This window comes from Lucilia sericata, unplaced genomic scaffold (genome assembly GCF_015586225.1).
Source record: "Lucilia sericata isolate MDLA Ls3-8-SP2 unplaced genomic scaffold, ASM1558622v1 Contig000553F_arrow, whole genome shotgun sequence".
Classification (NCBI taxonomy): Eukaryota; Metazoa; Arthropoda; class Insecta; order Diptera; family Calliphoridae; genus Lucilia; species Lucilia sericata.
In genome coordinates, this window is record NW_023994563.1 from 106705 (window position 1) to 127523 (window position 20819).

At 31.4% G+C, this 20819-nt stretch overlaps 2 protein-coding genes across 5 annotated transcripts in view; one reads left to right on the forward strand and one right to left on the reverse strand.

Annotated features, from left to right (window-relative positions):
• LOC119606130 (inositol 1,4,5-trisphosphate receptor) overlaps nucleotides 1-20819 on the reverse strand; it is a 43773-nt gene that overhangs the window by 21097 nt on the left and 1857 nt on the right. The window lies entirely within an intron of this gene.
• Nucleotides 11189-20819, forward strand: part of LOC119606131 (glutamate [NMDA] receptor subunit 1) — a 29721-nt gene continuing 20090 nt past the window's right edge. The window contains 1 exon segment of the mRNA XM_037959525.1: nucleotides 11189-11225. The gene's annotated coding sequence lies outside the window, so the exon portion shown is untranslated.

Here is a 20819-nt window from a genome sequence, read left to right on the forward strand (position 1 = left end):
GTCTAGTCTATAGTCTAGTCTATAGTCTAGTCTATAGTCTAGTCTATAGTCTAGTCTATAGTCTAGTCTATAGTCTAGCTATAGTCTAGTCTATAGTCTAGTCTATAGTCTAGTCTATAGTCTGGTCTATAGTCTAGTCTATAGTCTAGTCTATAGTCTAGTCTATAGTCTAGTCTATCGTCTAGTCTATAGTCTAGTCTATAGTCTAGTCTATAGTCTAGTCTATAGTCTAGTCTATAGTCTAGTCTATGTCTAGTCTATAGTCTAGTCTATAGTCTAGTCTATAGTCTAGTCTATAGTTCTAGTCTATAGTCTAGTCTATAGTCTAGTTCTATAGTCTAGTCTATAGTCTAGTCTATAGTCTAGTCTATAGTCTAGTCTATAGTCTAGTCTATAGTCTAGTCTATAGTTAGTCTATAGTCTAGTCTATAGTCTAGTCTATACTATAGTCTAGTATAGTCTAGTTCCCAGGGTCGGCAAACTTTTGAGTTGTAAGAGCCAAAACTTACAGTTTACAAAACATGGGTTTTAAAAGAGCCACAAAATGTTTCATTATTAAAACATTACAAATGAATTTTTGTGGGTCACTCGAATGCGTTTTTAACACTTGTTATATAAAGATATAAAAGTTTATTAGAGTGGGGCGACAGTGATATCATTTAAAAGGCATTTGCCATAATACAGTATAAAGTGTCATAGTTATGTACATATATTAATTAGGCAGCAATCGAGATAAAATTTTGCACAAGTTTTTTTATGTGATGTATTGCGGACATCGAACCATAATTGACCAACCCCAATATAAGGTCCCTTTAAAATTACTCTAACGATCATAATTGACTTGACAGTAGCAGTATAGCGACGAAATTCGAGATAAACAAGTTGTATAAGAACAAAAATCTATCTTCCAAATTTTAATTTAACAATCAGAACTGGCTTAATAATAGCAGTATTATGACGAAATTCAACACAAACAGGAACAAAAATAACTTTACCAAATTTGGTGATGGTCGGCTCATAATTGATCCTATCCCCCAATATTAGATCCCCACGCTTTAACGCTCAAAAGGCAATACTAGCATAGTGGTGAAATTCGTCATAAACAAGTTTATAAGAACAAAATACATACAACAGTCTAAAATACAAGTATAGTGATGAAAATCAACACAAACAAGTTTCATAGGATCCAAAATCTCATTACCAAATTTTGTAAGGATGGGTTCATAATACGCTTTCTGGTCCCTTATTTATTTATAGCCAAAAATTTTATGCAAAAAATATATTAATCTTTCATAGATCACTGTCATTAAAACGTGCAATATTTAAAAATTTTTAATTTTTTGGCACCTTTTTATAGAAAGCGTTCAAAAAATATAAAATTCTTTAAAAAAAGATTAAAGTTTAAAGTTTTCAAATAGACCAAGTTTTTAGTATTTAACTGTATCCAAACTCTCCACATAAATTAGTTACTATATTTTAAATTTCCAAAAAATATCTTTTAATTCGAAAAACACGAAAATTTCAGAATGTATGATCATGTTCTACATCTTATTTAATTGCACTTCGTAGGAGTTTGTTTGTTTTTAGGAACTTTGCAAATAACACTTTAAAGATTTAAAAATTTTCTTACAATATTAACTTGTACATGGAACAAATTCAATGGTAGTGATAGGTTTGTATGGCTTTAGAAATATTGGATCATAACTTGTTGTTTAAAGTTTCAAAAATTACTTTAAATTTTCATTTATTAGTTGGCTTTTTACCTAACTCTTCCAACTTGCTTTTCAACTTTGCATTTCTAGAGATCCAATACCAATTCCAAATGGTTCAATGAGGATTTATTCTCAAATGTACGATTGTAAAAGCAAGGAAATGAGCGAAAAGCTAATTGTGTTGTTTTCTATCTTTCTCACTCAAAAAGTATATGTTTTTGTTTCGTTCATGTACAGAACGATTAAGCAAGTTAAAAAGTTGAGCATGTATATTGTAGAAACTTTTGCGAATTGTTTTGTTAGTATTAATATACTGCTCGTTAATCGATTCCGAAAATTTTAAAATATATAAATATTTTTTTATAAAATAAATAAAATGTGTGTATGAAACTAAAGAGCCACAGCTCCACATCCAAAGAGCCACATTTGGCTCGCGAGCCATAGTTTGCCGACCCCTGGTCTAGTCTATAGTCTAGTCTATAGTCTAGTCTATAGTCTAGTCTATAGTCTAGTCTATAGTCTAGTCTAAAGTCTAGTCTAAAGTCTAGTCTATAGTCTAGTCTATAGTCTAGTCTATAGTCTAGTCTATAGTCTAGTCTATAGTCTAGTCTATAGTCTAGTCTATAGTCTAGTCTATAGTCTAGTCTATAGTCTAGTCTATAGTCTAGTCTATAGTCTAGTCTATATTCTAGTCTATAGTCTAGTCTATAGTCTAGTCTATAGTCTAGTCTATAGTCTAGTCTATAGTCTAGTCTATGTCTAGTCTATAGTCTAGTCTATAGTCTAGTCTATAGTATAGTCTATAGTCTAGTCTAAAGTCTAGTCTATAGTCTAGTCTATAGTTTAGTCTATAGTCTAGTCTATAGTCTAGTCTATAATCTAGTCTATAGTACTAGATAGTCTAGTCTATAGTCTAGTCTATTAGTCTATAGTTAGTCTATTAGTCTATAGTCTAGTCTATAGTCTAGTCTATAGTCTAGTGTATAGTTAGTCTATAGTCTAGTCTATAGTCTAGTCTATAGTCTAGTCTACAGTCTAGTCTATAGTCTAGTCTATAGTCTAGTCTATAGTCTAGTCTATAGTCTAGTCTATAGTCTAGTCTATAGTCTAGTCTATAGTCTAGTCTATAGTCTAGTCTATAGTCTAGTCTATAGTCTAGTCTATAGTCTAGTCTATAGTCTAGTCTATAGTCTAGTCTATAGTCTAGTCTATAGTCTAGTCTATAGTCTAGTCTATAGTCTAGTCTATAGTCTAGTCTATAGTCTAGTCTATAGTCTAGTCTATAGTCTAGTCTATAGTCTAGTCTATAGTCTAGTCTATATAGTCTAGTCTATAGTCTAGTCTATAGTCTAGTCTATAGTCTAGTCTATAGTCTAGTCTATAGTCTAGTCTATAGTCTAGTCTATAGTCTAGTCTATAGTCTAGTCTATAGTCTAGTCTATAGTCTAGTCTATAGTCTAGTCTATAGTCTAGTCTATAGTCTAGTCTATAGTCTAGTCTATAGTCTAGTCTATAGTCTAGTCTATAGTCTAGTCTATAGTCTAGTCTAGTCTATAGTCTAGTCTATAGTCTAGTCTATAGTCTAGTCTATAGTCTAGTCTAGTCTATAGTCTAGTCTATAGTCTAGTCTATAGTCTAGTCTATAGTCTAGTCTATAGTCTAGTCTATAGTCTAGTCTATAGTCTAGTCTATAGTCTAGTCTATAGTAGTCTAGTCTATAGTAGTCTATAGTCTAGTCTATAGTCTAGTCTATAGTCTAGTCTAGTCTAGTCTATAGTCAAGTCTACAGTCTAGTCTAAGGGCTATTCTACACTATTATTTAAGATATATCTGGCCAGTTAAGTTCGCTAAAGTTCACACCGTTCATTCTTTTTATAATATTTGTAATTAAAATTATTAATAGTCTTTTATACAATAAAAAAAATTAAAAATTAATTATGTTTATTGAAATTAAACATGCAAATAGCTTCTGAAATTCTTCTATAGGTTTTTATTTTTGTAATAAAAAAAATCCCCAAACATTTTTTTTCAGTTTTCTATTTAAATATGCACAATATGATTGTATGAATATTTTAGTTTAAGTTAAAATACTAATTAGTTTATATTTTTATTTTATGTGTATATTAAATATTAATAGGCATGTGTAAGCATGTTTGTTTATGGTAAAAAAAGAAAACAGAAAAAAGGATAAAGTATTTTTGGGGGAGTATGAAGTGAAATTGAACAATTTAAAATTAATGTTGGAAAAAGCTAGCAAGCAAGTATATTCAAAATAGGTTTAAGTGCTTAAATAAAAAAGGCTTTATATTTATATTAAAGGGTAAATTTAAATGTAAATAAATTGAAAAAATAAATCATAGAAGTTGTAAGAGAGGACATATTTTGAATAAACAACAAAAATCAACAAAATATATATCAACTGAAAGGTTTTGAAGGAATTCACTTGATAAATTTGAAAATTTCCCTTTTCTCTTTATATTATCTTAATATACAGATTTAAATATTGGCGCACTTTCCCTAACGAGTGTAGAGAAAGTAAATTAAAATCGTTGTTATTCTGGTTGTTGTTGTTTTTGTTCCCATTTAACAAATTCCACTGTAATGTTTTGTTCTCTGATTTCTTCCTTGTTAAAAAAAGAAAAACAAAAAACATAAAAATGATGATGGAGAGATAGGAATGGGAGTTGTGGAAGGGGAGTTTAGCTGGCGCTTGTTTTTGACTATATTTTACATATTATTTGCCCTCATGAGATTGAGAACAATAAGGATAAAGTACAGTTAGCGTGTTTAAGGGTAACCAGTTTAAGAATTTTCTTATAAAAGAACGGGAAATAATCTAAAACTAATTTTAATAAGGAAATTAATTGCAACAAATATTATAAAAGAATTTTATAAAATAATATGATATATTTTTTAAATTGTTTTAAAATCGTATTAACATTTGTATCTGGTCCCTTTAAAGATGCTGCCTGCCTGAAAGCTTTTTCATCCCACAATTTTATGCTGCTGACATAGTTTTCATTTTTGTTGCTGCTGTTTTTTTTTTTTAGTTTTTTTATTACTTTTAGTTTTACATTTCCGTTTTTATTTTTGTGTGAACCATAAAAAAATGAACTTTATTTAATGCTATTATTATTTGATATTTACAATAACTTTTTCCGATACAGGAAGATTAACAAATGAATTGAAGAGTTTAAACATTTCTGACATGTGTCAATACATTTGACAGTTGGTTTAAATATAAAAAGTTTGTTTTTAGTTACGGATTTAACGAAACGTTGGACATGAAAATAATTTAGAAAATCACAAAAGAATTCAAAGTTTTGATTTTTATAAATAATAAAACTTAAATTCATAAAGTTTAAAGAGAAATAAAATGTGGTTTGTCTATTCGATAATATGTACATACCAATAACATAGTCCAGACTATAGGATATAGCCTATAATCAAGACTGTAGTCTAGTCTATAGTCCATAATACAGTCTGGTCCACAATCCAGTCTAAACCATAGCACAGACTATAGTCTATACTATAGTCTAGTCGATAGTTCAGTCTATATTTTAGTCCATATACCAGTCAAGATTGTCTATAGTCCAGACAGCAGTCTAGTTTATAGTCCAGACTTAAGACTAGTCAATGGTCCAGACTGTAGTCTAGTTTATATTCCAGAATTTAGTCTAGTCAATGGTCCAGGCTATAGTCTAGTCTATTGTCCAGACTATAATCTAGTCTATAGTCCAGACTATTATCTAGTCTATGGTCCAGACTATAGTCTAGTCTATAGTCCAGACTATTGTGTAGCCTATAGTACAGACTATAGTCTAGTCTATAGATCAGACCATAATCTAGTCTATAGCCCAGACTATAGACTTGTCAATATAGTTCAAACTATAGTCTAGTCTATAGTGAGGATTATAGCCTAGTCTATAGTCTAGTCTTTAGTCTAAAATATGGTCCAGTCTTGTCAATATAGTCCAGACTATAGTCTAGTCTATAGCCCAGACAAAAGTCTACTCTATAGTCCAGACAACAGTCTAGTCTATAGTCTAGATTATAGTCTAGTCTTTAGTCCAGGCAATAGCCGATTGTTGAGAATATTATATATTCTCTATTATATAGTCCAGACTACAGTGTAGTCTGGATAGATAGATAGATAGATAGATAGATAGATAGATAGATAGATAGATAGATAGATAGATAGATAGATAGATAGATAGATAGATAGATAGATAGATAGATAGATAGATAGATAGATAGATAGATAGATAGATAGATAGATAGATAGATAGATAGATAGATAGATAGATAGATAGATAGATAGATAGATAGATAGATAGATAGATAGATAGATAGATAGATAGATAGATAGATAGATAGATAGATAGATAGATAGATAGATAGATAGATAGATAGATAGATAGATAGATAGATAGATAGATAGATAGATAGATAGATAGATAGATAGATAGATAGATAGATAGATAGATAGATAGATAGATAGATAGATAGATAGATAGATAGATAGATAGATAGATAGATAGATAGATAGATAGATAGATAGATAGATAGATAGATAGATAGATAGATAGATAGATAGATAGATAGATAGATAGATAGATAGACTAGATAGATAGATAGATAGATAGATAGATAGATAGATAGATAGATAGATAGATAGATAGATAGATAGATAGATAGATAGATAGATAGATAGATAGATAGATAGATAGATAGATAGATAGATAGATAGATAGATAGATAGATAGATAGATAGATAGATAGATAGATAGATAGATAGATAGATAGATAGATAGATAGATAGATAGATAGATAGATAGATAGATAGATAGATAGATAGATAGATAGATAGATAGATAGATAGATAGATAGATAGATAGATAGATAGATAGATAGATAGATAGATAGATAGATAGATAGATAGATAGATAGATAGATAGATAGATCTGGACACTTTAAAGATTTTGGACCCCAAAGAACATCGGTTTCTCTGCCAGGCTAGTGGTTAGTCTATCGGTCTGGGAAGTTGTGCGTTCGATTTCCACCAAGGACCCTGATCTATTTCATTACAACGGCCTATGTTCATTGTCAACCTGCTACGTAAATTAAATATCAATATAATATGTTATTGTATTGTGGATGGAATAAATATGTATATGAAAATGGTGCATTACTATAAGGTATCCTTCCCCCTTTCAAATTAAAATGATTCAATTTTTAACACAAAAAGACAGCACTTGGAAAAATGCTATATTTAAAAAATGTATTTTTATTATTTCTAACAATTCTATCAATAAAAGAAAAGAGGCTCACATTTGGAACTGTTTTTTTTTTTTTTGTAATTTTGCAAAATATGTGGAAATAAGAAGAATTTTGGGGAAGAAGTAGAGAAAAAAAGACAAAAACTAAATAAACAAATAAATTTAATACCAAATTAATTGGAAATAAAAAAATTTTTATAAATGAAATAATAAATAAGATTTACAAATGAGAGCAAAAATAACACAATTTTATGTTTTTTTGTTGTTGTTATAATTCTTCCAGATGAATAGACAGAATTCCGACAGTTTGTGGTGTAAAGAAAAGCAGAAGAAAAAAGTAAAAATTAATAAACAATCAATAGATACAATTTGTGTTACTTTTACTTGTCCCCCTAAGCAGCCTCCAGACAGACAGACAGGCATACGGTGGGAGCCAAAAGAACTGTATAAGTGGTTTAGTAATAAATATTGAAGATTGAATGTGTATGTTCACATGACTTTTTGCAATTTCATAGAAGAAGAAATTGAAAAAAAGCTAAATTTTTCCAATTTAAAGAATTTAATCATTGAGACCTTATAATACATTATTTTCCAGGTGTTTTTTGCACATTGAGAGATCATGAATTTTTTATTACACTTCAAATAAAGTTTTTTTTTTTAACAAATAAATAAATAGGTTTTGCTTGTTTATTTATAATAATTTTGTTTTTGAAGAATTTTGCTCACCTTTAAATTAAGCCACAAGAAAAACCACTAAATTATTTCTTATAACAAAAGTATTTAGCAATAATTTTTCGAATATTTTCTTTTTATGTATTTCTTTCTTTTTTGTTTATTTAAAATTTAAACAATTAATTTATTATTATTTTTTTTTTCTTTAGACACCACTTTGAAATAAGTTAATACCAGCACAAACACTTTCTTATAGATAAAATTTATTTTTTTTACTTTTTAAGCAACCGAGAAACCGTAATATTTTATCTATTTGATTTTCACCTTAACCGTTCAATTATTAGTAACAAATGATTTTTTTGGTTGGTTGTATGAACCAAAAGTTTTCGTTTTCCTTAACTTTGACTGGAAAAGTTTATTAAATGAAAAGTGAAACTGACAAAAAAGTTTATTCTGTTGTTGTATGCAAAACTTTATAACTTGCAACTTAAAAAAGCTCTTTTTTCTGTGTTTTTTTTTATAGAATTTTTGCAAATGTTCCAAATTCCTTGTTTTGTTATGGCGGTGGTGGTGTTTTAAGTTAACTCCCTGTTAAAAGTTAAAGTAATTTCTACGTCTCCCTCTCTTCACACCTCTTTGTCCTTAACATTAGATACTTTCACTCTCAACTTCATTTGCGCGTAAGTGAAAAAAGAGTAATAAAATATTCATTCATAATTTAGCATTATGAAAGTTTGCCTAAAAGAGGGTTGTTTACTCGTATTTGTATTTAGTCTTTAAACTTCTCCACGTGTGGAGACAACAATTGTTGAAGGGTCTTGATTGTCTCCTTTTTGTTGGTTGAATAGGAACACATTGTATTTAGAAAAGCACATGTGAACGTAAGTTTTTTATTATTTGTAACCGATTTGAGTTACAATTTGTATAACCACTATCAAAAAAGATGGGACTTTTGTAGTCCCTTGACATATTGATCGTAGACCTATAAATGTGTATAAGTGTATAAAGTGATCTAAAACTATTACGTAATCGACCTATCGAACCTACGAAAGCAGCTTTTGAGGCCAGGAACGAATAAAGACAATTTCGGAAATTGTGTTCTGAAGTGTAGCGTCTCATCAGAGAGAGTGTTCTGCAACTATCGAAACAAATAGTTGTCGTATGGGACAAAGTCTATTTCATAAGGCAAAATGTTCAACCAAACCTTTATGAAGTGTTTTTAATGCAAACACATTAACATACTCTGTATACCGCGCGTTTTTTCGTCCATACTCGCTCAAAAGAATAGTTGCATTCGGTGGACATTACCTGTGATGGTTGGGAAAATTTTAGCAGCTCATAGTATCTATCTATCTATCTATCTATCTATCTATCTATCTATCTATCATCTATCTATCTATTATCTATCTATCTATCTATCTATCTATCTATCTATCTATCTATCTATCTATCTATTTATCTATCTATCTATCTATCTATCTATCTATCTATCTATCTATCCTATCTATCTATCTATCTATCTATCTATCTATCTATCTATCTATCTATCTATCTATCTATCTATCTATCTTCACTATCTATTCTATCTATCTATCTATCTACTATCATCATCTATCTATCTATCTATATCTATCTATCTATCTATCTATCTATCTATCTATCTATCTATCTATCTACTCTATCTATCTATCTATCTATCTATCTATCTATCTATCTATCTATCTATCTATCTATCTATCTATCTATCTATCTATCTATCTATCTATCTATCTATCTACTATCTATCTATCTATCTATCTATCTATCTATCTATCTATCTATCTATCTATCTATCTATCTATCTATCTATCTATCTATCTATCTATCTATCTATCTATCTATCTATCTATCTACTTCTATCTATCTATCTATCTATCTATCTATCTATCTATCTATCTATCTATCTATCTATCTATCTATCTATCTATCTATCTATCTATCTATCTATCTATCTATCTATCTATCTATCTCTCTATCTATCTATCTATCTCTATCTATCTATCTATCTATCTATCTATCTATCTATCTATCTATCTATCTATCTATCTATCTATCTATCTATCTATCTATCTATCTATCTATCTATCTATCTATCTATCTATCTATCTATCTATCTATCTATCTATCTATCTATCTATCTATCTATCTATCTATCTATCTATCTATCTATCTATCTCTATCTATCTATCTATCTATCTATCTATCTATCTATCTATCTATCTATCTATCTATCTATCTATCTATCTATCTATCTATCTATCTATCTATCTATCTATCTATCTATCTATCTATCTATCTATCTATCTATCTATCTATCTATCTATCTATCTATCTATCTATCTATCTATCTATCTATCTCTATCTATCTATCTATCTATCTATCTATCTATCTATCTATCTATCTATCTATCTATCTATCTATCTATCTATCTATCTATCTATCTATCTATCTATCTATCTATCTATCTATCTATCTATCTATCTATCTATCTATCTATCTATCTATCTATCTATCAATCTATCTATCTATCTATCTATCTATCTATCTATCTATCTATCTTTCTATATATCTGTCTATCCATTATAGTTAAATATGTTTAATTGTCTTAAACAAATCTTAAAATTTGCAAAATTTTCAAATTTGTTTAAGACAATTAGACATAATTGTAATTCCCAACTATTTTTAAACACTTAATTAATTGATTTTCAATATTTTCCCAACAAATATTAAATACAGCGAGTGAGTGCATTTTAAAAATCAAATCAACAACCGGCTTAAAATAAAACATTTTTGCAAAAAAATACACAAATACAAAAACTTAAAAATATAACAGTCCTCTAAGTTTGAAAAAGACAACATTCTACAAATAAGTGTATGAAAACATGTCAACACACTTAAAACAGCAAAAATAACAAACAAAAAGCGAAACAAAAACAACATGTCGTTTATCTAATAAAACATAAATAAATATAAACAAAAAAGAGAAACCAACAAAAAGAGCATCATCATTAAAAGGAGAAAAAAATATCCCATACCAAACAAAAGATGACAACAACAAAAGTCGTTAGTTCAACAGCTGCTGCTGATAAACAATGATAAAAATAAACAGCTGGTTTGGTGGCTTTTTGTAAAAAAAAATGTAAACAAAAACAAGGCAAAAAAATGTAAACAGAGAGTTTACTACATAATAAACAAACTCTCTGTAAGCAGAGAGTAGAGATAAAAAATTCTCACATATTAAAGCTTTTCTAATAGAGCGATACAGAGAGTTGTGATAATTCGGCATGATTTTTAACATTAGTAGGCGCATGTAGAAAATAAAACTTGTAAGTTTTTAAGAAAATCTAAAGTTTTGTTAAAAAAGCTTAAAAAATTGCAAAGTGTTTGAGTGAGATTTTATAAAAAAAAGCCCTTAAACTTCTGATACAGCAAGGATTTGTGTTGAAGATGTAAAAAAAAGGACACTTCTGATTTAGTTAACTAACGGTATTTAAAAGCAGCGCATGTTATAAAAAACGAACGGTAATAATTTTTGGTTAAAGTGAAATTTTTAACTAAGTATATATAGAAAAAAAAATGTATTAAAAAATATGTAACAAATTAAAAAAAAGCAATAGAAACAAGATAGAGAATTTTTTTAAGAAAAAATTAAATATAAAAATTTTTAAGTGATAAAAATATAATTAAAGTGATAAAATATTAATAAATAAAGTTGTAATTAAAAATTTATTTTTTTTTTTTTTTTTTGCAAAATTTAAAAAATTTGGAGTTTGTTAAAGTTCTTTGTTAAAATCTTAATAAATTTCTTAATATTACTTTAATATTTAAATATAAATACTTTTTCTTAAAACAATGATAAAAAAATCTTTGCCTGTAACACACCCAAAGAAAATTTTGTCTATTTTTCTATACAACATTTTGTCTAAAAACTAGATTAAACATATTAAACGAGTTTTCTTTGACAAAGAAACCAGAATCCAACAAATACAAAAAAATAGCAAAAGAAACAGAAATACGAATATAAGCATCATGGGTACAACAAAAAAATTCTTTTAAAAGAGCCAAAAAAAAAAAACACGATACACTTCCTCATACTCCCACCCACCCAAAACAAAAAAAAAAAAAAGCCAAAAACAAACGAATGGCAACCATTAAAAGTCGAGGAGGGTTAGGGGAGGTGACAACAAAATACAAACTTATCTATAAAACACTACTACTCACATAGTAGTCGTTTTTATTCACATATATTTGGTTCGGTTCGGTACAAGTAGTTCGAAAAAAATAAAACAACCAGATACACACACTTATTTATAATATTTAGTTTCATTACATTCACACCCATTTTAAACTCCTGACAGCATCCATTCTGACTGTCTGTCAGTTCTTTAAAGTAGCAATACGTACTAGTAGCAGTTTCATTTGTTATTTGGAATATATCCAATATTGTAATTGGTTTTCAATTCACGTTAGAACGTATAAATACATATTTATATTTTGTTTAAAAATATTCATACATATTATTAATATGTTCATTACATGAATTCATTTTATAAATAAAAAATTTTTTAAAACATATTCATGGTATTAATGAAAAAAATTCATTATTTCTGTAGTTATTTAATCCAGTAGAAAAGGTTTAACACTAAACTTTGTTTAACAAAAGTTCAGTTATTCGAGACAAACACCTGTTTTTTATCGATGTTGTAGATATGAGAAAAGATATTCGAAATAGTATTAAATTTTATCAAAATTAATCCTTTTTACAGATTAAAAGTACTACATATTTTACATCTCGGCTTTCTTATATATTGATTAGTCTATGGAGTAGACAAATTTATGGACTAGTATACTCTCCCCAACTAAAACTATAGTTAGTCTATAGTCTATTCTATAGTAGAGTATAGTCTATAGTCTAGTCTATAGTTTAGTTTAAGAGTCCTAGTCTATAGTCTATTGTATAGTATAGTCCCATAGTCTAGTCTATGTCTATTATATAGTCTAGTCCATAGTCTAGTCCTATAGTCCTAGTCTATAGTCTAGTCATAGTCTAGTCTATAGTTAGTCTATAGTCTAGTCTATAGTCTAGTCTATAGTCCTAGTCTATAGTCTAGTCTATAGTCTAGTCTATAGTCTAGTCTATAGTCTAGTCTATAGTCTAGTCTTAGTCTACTATAGTCTAGTCTATAGTCTAGTCTATAGTCTAGTCTATGTCTAGTCCTATAGTCTAGTTCTATAGTCTAGTCTATAGTCTAGTCTATAGTCTAGTCTATAGTCTAGTCTATAGTCTAGATCTATAGTCTAGTCTATAGTCTAGTCTATAGTCTAGTCTATAGTCTAGTCTATAGTCTAGTCTATAGTCTAGTCTATAGTCTAGTCTATAGTCTAGTCTATAGTCTAGTCTATAGTCTAGTCTATAGTCTAGTCTATAGTAGTCACAGTCTAGTCTATAGTCTAGTCTATAGTATAGTCTATAGTCTATCTATAGTCTAGTCTATAGTCTATTCTATAGTCTAGTCTATAGTCTAGTCTATAGTCTAGTCTATAGTCTAGTCTATAGTCTAGTCTATAGTCTAGTCTATAGTCTAGTCTATAGTCTAGTCTATAGTCTAGTCTATAGTCTAGTCTATAGTCTAGTCTAGTCTAGTCTATAGTCTAGTCTATAGTCTAGTCTATAGTCTAGTCTATAGTCTAGTCTATAGTCTAGTCTATAGTCTAGTCTATAGTCTAGTCTATAGTCTAGTCTATAGTCTAGTCTATAGTCTAGTCTATAGTCTAGTCTATAGTCTAGTCTATAGTCTAGTCTATAGTCTAGTCTATAGTCTAGTCTATAGTCTAGTCTATAGTCTAGTCTATAGTCTAGTCTATAGTCTAGTCTATAGTCTAGTCATAGTCTAGTCTATATATAGTTCTAGTCAGTCTATAGTCTAGTCTATAGTCTAGTCTATAGTCTAGTCTATAGTCTAGTCTATAGTCTAGTCTATAGTCTAGTCTATAGTCTAGTCTATAGTCTAGTCTATAGTCTAGTCTATAGTCTAGTCTATAGTCTAGCTCATAGTCTAGTCTGATAGTCTAGTCTATAGTCTAGTCTATAGTCTAGTCTATAGTCTAGTCTATAGTCTAGTCTATAGTCTAGTCTATAGTCCTATCTATAGTCTAGTCTATAGTCTAGTCTATAGTCTAGTCTATAGTCTAGTCTATAGTCTAGTCTATAGTCTAGTCTATAGTTCTAGTCTATAGTTAGTTCTTAGTCTAGTCTAGTCTAGTCTATAGTCTAGTCTATAGTCTAGTCTATAGTCTAGTCTATAGTCTCGTCTATAGTCTAGTCTATAGTCTATAGTCTAGTCTATAGTCTAGTCTATAGTCTAGTCTATAGTCTAGTCTATAGTCTAGTCTATAGTCTAGTCTATAGTCTAGTCTATAGTCTAGTCTATAGTCTAGTCTATAGTCTAGTCTATAGTCTAGTCTATGTCTAGTCTATAGTCTAGTCTATAGTCTAGTCTATAGTCTAGTCTATAGTCTAGTCTATAGTCTAGTCTATAGTCTAGTCTATAGTCTAGTCTATAGTCTAGTCTATAGTCTAGTCTATAGTCTAGTCTATAGTCTAGTCTATAGTCTAGTCTATAGTCTAGTCTATAGTCTAGTCTAGTCTAGTCTATAGTCTAGTCTATAGTCTAGTCTATAGTCTAGTCTATAGTCTAGTCTATAGTCTATCTAGTCTATAGTCTAGTCTATAGTCTAGTCTATAGTCTAGTCTATAGTCTAGTCTATAGTCTAGTCTATAGTCTAGTCTATAGTCTAGTTTATAGTCTAGTCTATAGTCTAGTCTAGTCTAGTCTAGTCTAGTCTAGTCTATAGTCTAGTCTAGTCTATAGTCTAGTCTAGTCTAGTCTAGTCTATAGTCTAGTCTAGTCTATAGTCTAGTCTATAGTCTAGTCTATAGTCTAGTCTATAGTCTAGTATATAGTCTAGTATATAGTCTAGTCTATAGTCTAGTCTATAGTCTATTCTATAGTCTAGTCTAGTCTATAGTCTAGTCTATAGTCTAGTCTATAGTCTAGTCTATAGTCTAGTCTATAGTCTAGTCTATAGTCTAGTCTATAGTCTAGTCTATAGTCTAGCCTATAGTCTAGTCTATAGTCTAGTCTATAGTCTAGTCTATAGTCTAGTCCACAGTCTAGTCTATGGTCTAGTTTAAAGTCTAGTCTATAGTCTAGTCTATAACCTAGTCTATAGTCTAGCCTACATGTAGCCTAGTTTATAGTCTACTCTATAGTCTAGTCTATGGTCTAGTTTAAAGTCTAGTCTATAGTCTAGTCTATAGCCTAGTCGATAGTCTAGCCTACATGTAGTCTAGTTTATAGTCTACTCTATAGTCTAGTTTTTAGTCTAGTCTATAGTCTAGTCTATGGTCTAGTTTATAGTCTACTCTATAGTCTAGTTTTTAGTCTAGTCTATAGTCTAGTCTATGGTCTAGTTTATAGTCTAGTCTAGTTTATAGTCTAGTCTAGTCTATAGTCTATTTTTTTACTTTTTTCACAAAATAAATTAGATTCCTTTAAATATCTGCCACCATATTCATCTAGTAATAACAGCTAGCACTGCCTAGGCTGAAAGTCTGGGTGCCTGCATGCTTGCTGTTTGGCAAACATAACAACAGTCTTCTGCCATTGTCTCATCTCTGTAAACAAGGACGTTATTTTTGTTCCATTTTTTCTGCATATTAAAGACATAAATGCTTGTTACATATAAACGAATATACATAAATATGTACAAACATTCATTTGCTTATGAGAGTATATACAACTAGTATATAGTTAAATGCAAAATAACTACATCAACATGGAGCAATCTAATAAAACATACATGGGGTCATGTAAATTGAGGTTTAAATATTTGTACAAAAATTTTGCTCTTGTCTTTTGTTTTTAAACAAAAGTAGAAAAAAGTTGAAGTCATTTTCATACATACATAAGAGAGGATAAAGGAAGTAAAATATGAAAATACTTGTTGTATAGTCAAAGAGCTTAAAAGACAATTTTAAGTTAGTTTATAGTCTAGTCTAGTCTATAGTCAAGTCTATAGTCTAGTCTATAGTCAAGTCTATAGTCTAGTCTATAGTCTAGTCTATAGTCTAGTCTATAGTCTAGTCTATAGTCTAGTCTATAGTCTAGTCTATAGTCTAGTCTATAGTCTAGTCTATAGTCTAGTCTATAGTCTAGTCTATAGTCTAGTCTATAGTCTAGTCTATAGTCTAGTCTATAGTCTAGTCTATAGTCTAGTCTATAGTCTAGTCTATAGTCTAGTCTATAGTCTAGTCTATAGTCTAGTCTATAGTCTAGTCTATAGTCTAGTCTATAGTCTAGTCTATAGTCTAGTCTATAGTCTAGTCTATAGTCTAGTCTATAGTCTAGTCTATAGTCTAGTCTATAGTAGTCTATAGTCTAGTCTATAGTTCTAGTCTATAGTCTAGTCTATAGTCTAGTCTATAGTCTAGTCTATAGTTCTAGTCTATAGTCTAGTCTATAGTCTAGTCTATAGTCTAGTCTATAGTCTAGTCTATAGTCTAGTCTATAGTCTAGTCTATAGTCTAGTCTATAGTCTAGTCTATAGTCTAGTCTATAGTCTAGTCTATAGTCTAGTCTATAGTCTAGTCTATAGTCTAGTCTATAGTCTAGTCTATAGTCTAGTCTATAGTCTAGTCTATAGTCTAGTCTATAGTCTAGTCTATAGTCTAGTCTAGTCTAGTCTAGTCTATAGTCTAGTCTATAGTCTAGTCTATAGTCTAGTCTAGTCTAGTCTAGTCTACAGTCTAGTCTATAGTCTAGTCTACAGTCTAGTCTATAGTCTAGTCTATAGTCTAGTCTATAGTCTAGTCTATAGTCTAGTCTATAGTCTAGTCTATAGTCTAGTCTATAGTCTAGTCTATAGTCTAGTCTATAGTCTAGTCTATAGTCTAGTCTATAGTCTAGTCTATAGTCTAGTCTATAGTCTAGTCTATAGTCTAGTCTAGTCTATAGTCTAGTCTATAGTCTAGTCTATAGTCTAGTCTAGTCTTGTCTATAGTCTAGTCTATATTCTAGTCTATAGTATAGTCTATAGTCTAATCTATTATCTTGTCTATAGTCTAGTCTATAGTATAGTCTATAGCGTAGTCTATAGTATAGTCTATAGTCTAGTCTATAGTATAGTCTATAGTATAATCTATAGTCTAGTCTATAGTCTAGTCTATAATCTAGTCTATAGTCTAGTCTATAGTCTAGTCTATAGTATAGTCTATAGTCTAGTCTATAGTCTATGTTATAATCTAATCAAGTGTTTAAAAATTTGTTCTTTAGGCCCTTTTACACTTCTCCCTGTTTAAACATTTATTAAGAATCTAAAACAATAAAGTCTGAAAGAAAATATTCCTCTAATTGTTCTTAAAAAAATGCTATATATCCCATTGTGTATAAAAAATATTTTTCTTCTTATTTGTTGTTAAATACAACAATAAGCAAAAATAAGCTTTTATATGATTCAGATTTTTTTTTTTTTTCATAATCTAAGAAAATAAAGAAACATTATTTTAGACAATTCCATAGCGGGGGATTTCAATGAGCGTCGTATGTAAGTAAATACATACATACATATGTACATACAAGTACAATATCGAGTCTGTTGTGAAAATATGAAAATGAACTCTATTGTTTTTTGATATGAGAAGGAAAAAATGAAAATTGTTCTTTGAAAAGAAACATACCACTCACTCGTATGTTAATAATGTTAAGAAAATGTGGATGTGAATACAAGAAACAAGAAATTATTCAATATTGTAAAAATTAAAAGTCAAGACATTTATCACAATTCTTTTAAGACGAACATGTTTGCTATTATTAGCTTTAATTGAAAATTTAAAATTTATATTAAAGATTTTTTATTAACTGTTGGAAATAGTTTGTTTAAAAGTTACATGTGTATGTATATTAGATATTTAGTTATTCCTTTTTATTAAATTTTTTTATTAAAATTAAAAAAAAAATACTTTTTACTTCATTTAATGCGAATTGTAATAACATGTATATAAAAATACAAACATTGTTTCAATTTGTTTTAATTTATTATTTTTGAAAAATTCTGTACTTTTCAGACTTTAATCACAATACCGTAAACATTGATTTTATATAAAATTTTATAAATTCATTCCAATAATAACTATTAATAACTTAATGATCGTATTTCATGTGACATTTTAAACTTATACCTCAATTAATAAACATTATTCATTTGAAAAAAAAAAAAAAAATACGCAATCATTTTGGGTCAAAGTTCAATAGGTATTCAATCATAATCATCATGATCAATTGTGGTTGTTTAGAATTCTTTATACAATTTTGTTTATTCGATTCAATGTTAATAATATCATTGATTCAAAATAAGATGCCGCCAATCGACAATTATGAAATCAATTGAAGTATTTAAGATTTTTCTTGATTTTATTGTTATTGTTACTGTTAATATGTAGATATTTGTCTATATTTAGAGCAATTAATTTGTAATTGTAATTCATACATGTTTAATGTATCTTGATCTCTTTAATTTCTTTAAATAATATTTTTTTAGTTTTTCTCTTTTCTTCCATTTACGTGCAATTAAAAGTAATTGAACTCTTGTATATCGTGTATGTTTTACGGAGCATACTTCCAGCGGTGTATTGTTTGCAATTGTTGCTGTGGTAGTTTATTTTGACTTCCCTACAGTTCGGAGTAGCGGTACCGATGTTGTGATTTTAATATTTCATTAGTTTTAGGACATACATATCTATCTACCAATTGATCTCTTTTAGTGATTTCGCTCTAGACAGCTTAAGGACAGTATAGTCACGATTGACTTTCCCTGCACTATAGGGGGAGAGACTCTGGTGGGAATCTAACGAACTAAATAACCTAGCCAATCTGTCAATCTGTCAATCTGTCGAGCGGCGAGCGAGAGCGAGCGAGCGAGCTAGAGCGAGCGAGCGAGCGAGCGAGCGAGCGAGCGAGCGAGCGCGAGCGAGCAGCGAGCGAGCGAGCGAGCGAGCGAGCGAGCGAGCGAGCGAGCGAGCGAGCGAGCGAGCGAGCGAGCGAGCGAGCGAGCGAGCGAGCGAGCGAGCGAGAGAGCGAGCGAGCACGAGCGAGCCAGCGAGCCAGCGAGCAGCGAGCCAGCGAGCCAGCGAGCCAGCGAGCCAGCGAGCAGCGAGCAGCGAGCAGCGAGCCACGAGCAGCGAGCAGCGAGCAGCGAGCAGCGAGCAGCGAGCGAGCGAGCGAGCGAGCGAGCGAGCGAGCGAGCGAGCGAGCAGCGAGCGAGCGAGCGAGCGAGCGAGCGAGCGAGCGAGCGAGCGAGCGAGCGAGCGAGCGAGCGAAGCGAGCGAGCGAGCGAGCGAGCGAGCGAGCGAGCGAGCGAGCGAGCGAGCGAGCGAGCGAGCGAGCGAGCGAGCGAGCGAGCAGAGCGAGCGAGCGAGCGCGAGCGAGCGAGCGAGGAGCGAGCGAGCGAGCGAGCGAGCGAGCGAGCGAGCGAGCGAGCGAGCGAGCAGCGAGCGAGCGAGCAGCGAGCGAGCGAGCGAGCGAGCGTAGCGAGCGAAGCGAGCGAGCGAGCGAGCGAGCGAGCGAGCGAGCGAGCGAAGCGAGCGAGCAGCGAGCGAGCGAGCGAGCGAGCGAGCGAGCGAGGAGCGAGCGAGCGAGCGAGCGAGCGAGCGAGCGAGCGAGCGAGCGAGCGAGCGAGCGAGCGAGCGAGCGAGCGAGCGAGCGAGCGAGCGAGCGAGCGAGCGAGCGAGCGAGCGAGCGAGCGAGCGAGCGAGCGAGCGAGCGAGCAGGAGCAGCGGCTGAGCGAGCGAGCGGAGCGAGCGAGCGAGTCAGCGAGCGAGAGAGCGAGCGAGGTAGCGAGGAGCGAGCGAGCGAGCGAGCGAGTAGCGAGCGAGCGAGCGAAGCGAGCGAGCGAGCGAGCTAGAGACGAGCGACGAGCGAGCGAGCGATAGAGCTAGCGAGCGAGCGGATCTACTATCTATCTATCTATTATATATCTATCTACTATCTATTATCTATCTATCTATCTATCTATCTATCCTATATCTATCTATCTATCATCTATCTATCTATCTATCTAATCTATCTATCTATCTTAATCTATCTATCATACTATCTATCTATCTTATCTGTTCTAATCTATCTATCTTAGACACACTTAAGTTGTCCCAACCAAGTAATTCTAGCGAGCTACCTTGACTCCTTGTCTCCACAACTTACTGGGTTCTGTGTACAAGAAGAGCTGTGCAGTGTATTTTATTTAATAAGAATGTATGTCAAGTTTATGGTTATAAATAAATAAAAATACCAGTTTGTTTATTTAACCATGTAAATATGAAATTGAGTTTGTAAGTTATCTACTTTTCCTCTCCTCTCATTTCCTTTGCCTTCCTCCTCTTCTGTTGCCAGAATGAAGGCAGCAGGCAAACTAAAACCAATTGCAGCAAGAGAAAATAAGCATTAAGTTAAAAATAATGGTTGGAGAAAAGTTTCTTTAACATTATTTTAAATTAAAGTTTATTAAGCTGACAAGGAAGGTTGCATTCTTTAAGTTGTGTGTTGAGTTTATTAAATGATTTTTTATCTTAAATTGTAGAATTTTAATTGCAAATTTTGACCGAAACTAAAGGGGGCTAGTTTTTTGTCCATAGAGGATGTTAGGCAGAGGTCATTCTTGAGTGGATTCCAGAGTCTTCGAACCGTTAGCCAAAATATAATTTAATTGTATCGGGAATATTGGATAGACAGACAATGCACAATGGGTCAGAAAGTAATTCTTGATAAAATTCCCAAAGCGCAGACCAAAGAAGAGAAAATGAGGGTGCTCCAGTCATAATCATACTAGTGATGACTATAAAGCATGGAACGGTGTCAGCTATGTGTTAAAGGGGGAGTTGGTGAGTCTCTAGCTGACTGTGTAGTTGAAAAAGTCCCACAGTAGGATAGGACTACACACCTGGACAAAAAATAAATACACTTCTATTCAATACAGTTTCGTGTATTAAATTTGAATGTGGCTTTAAGTGTTAGTGGAAACTCCATGTTATTTTATCGGTTTTGATATGACAATACCAAAATT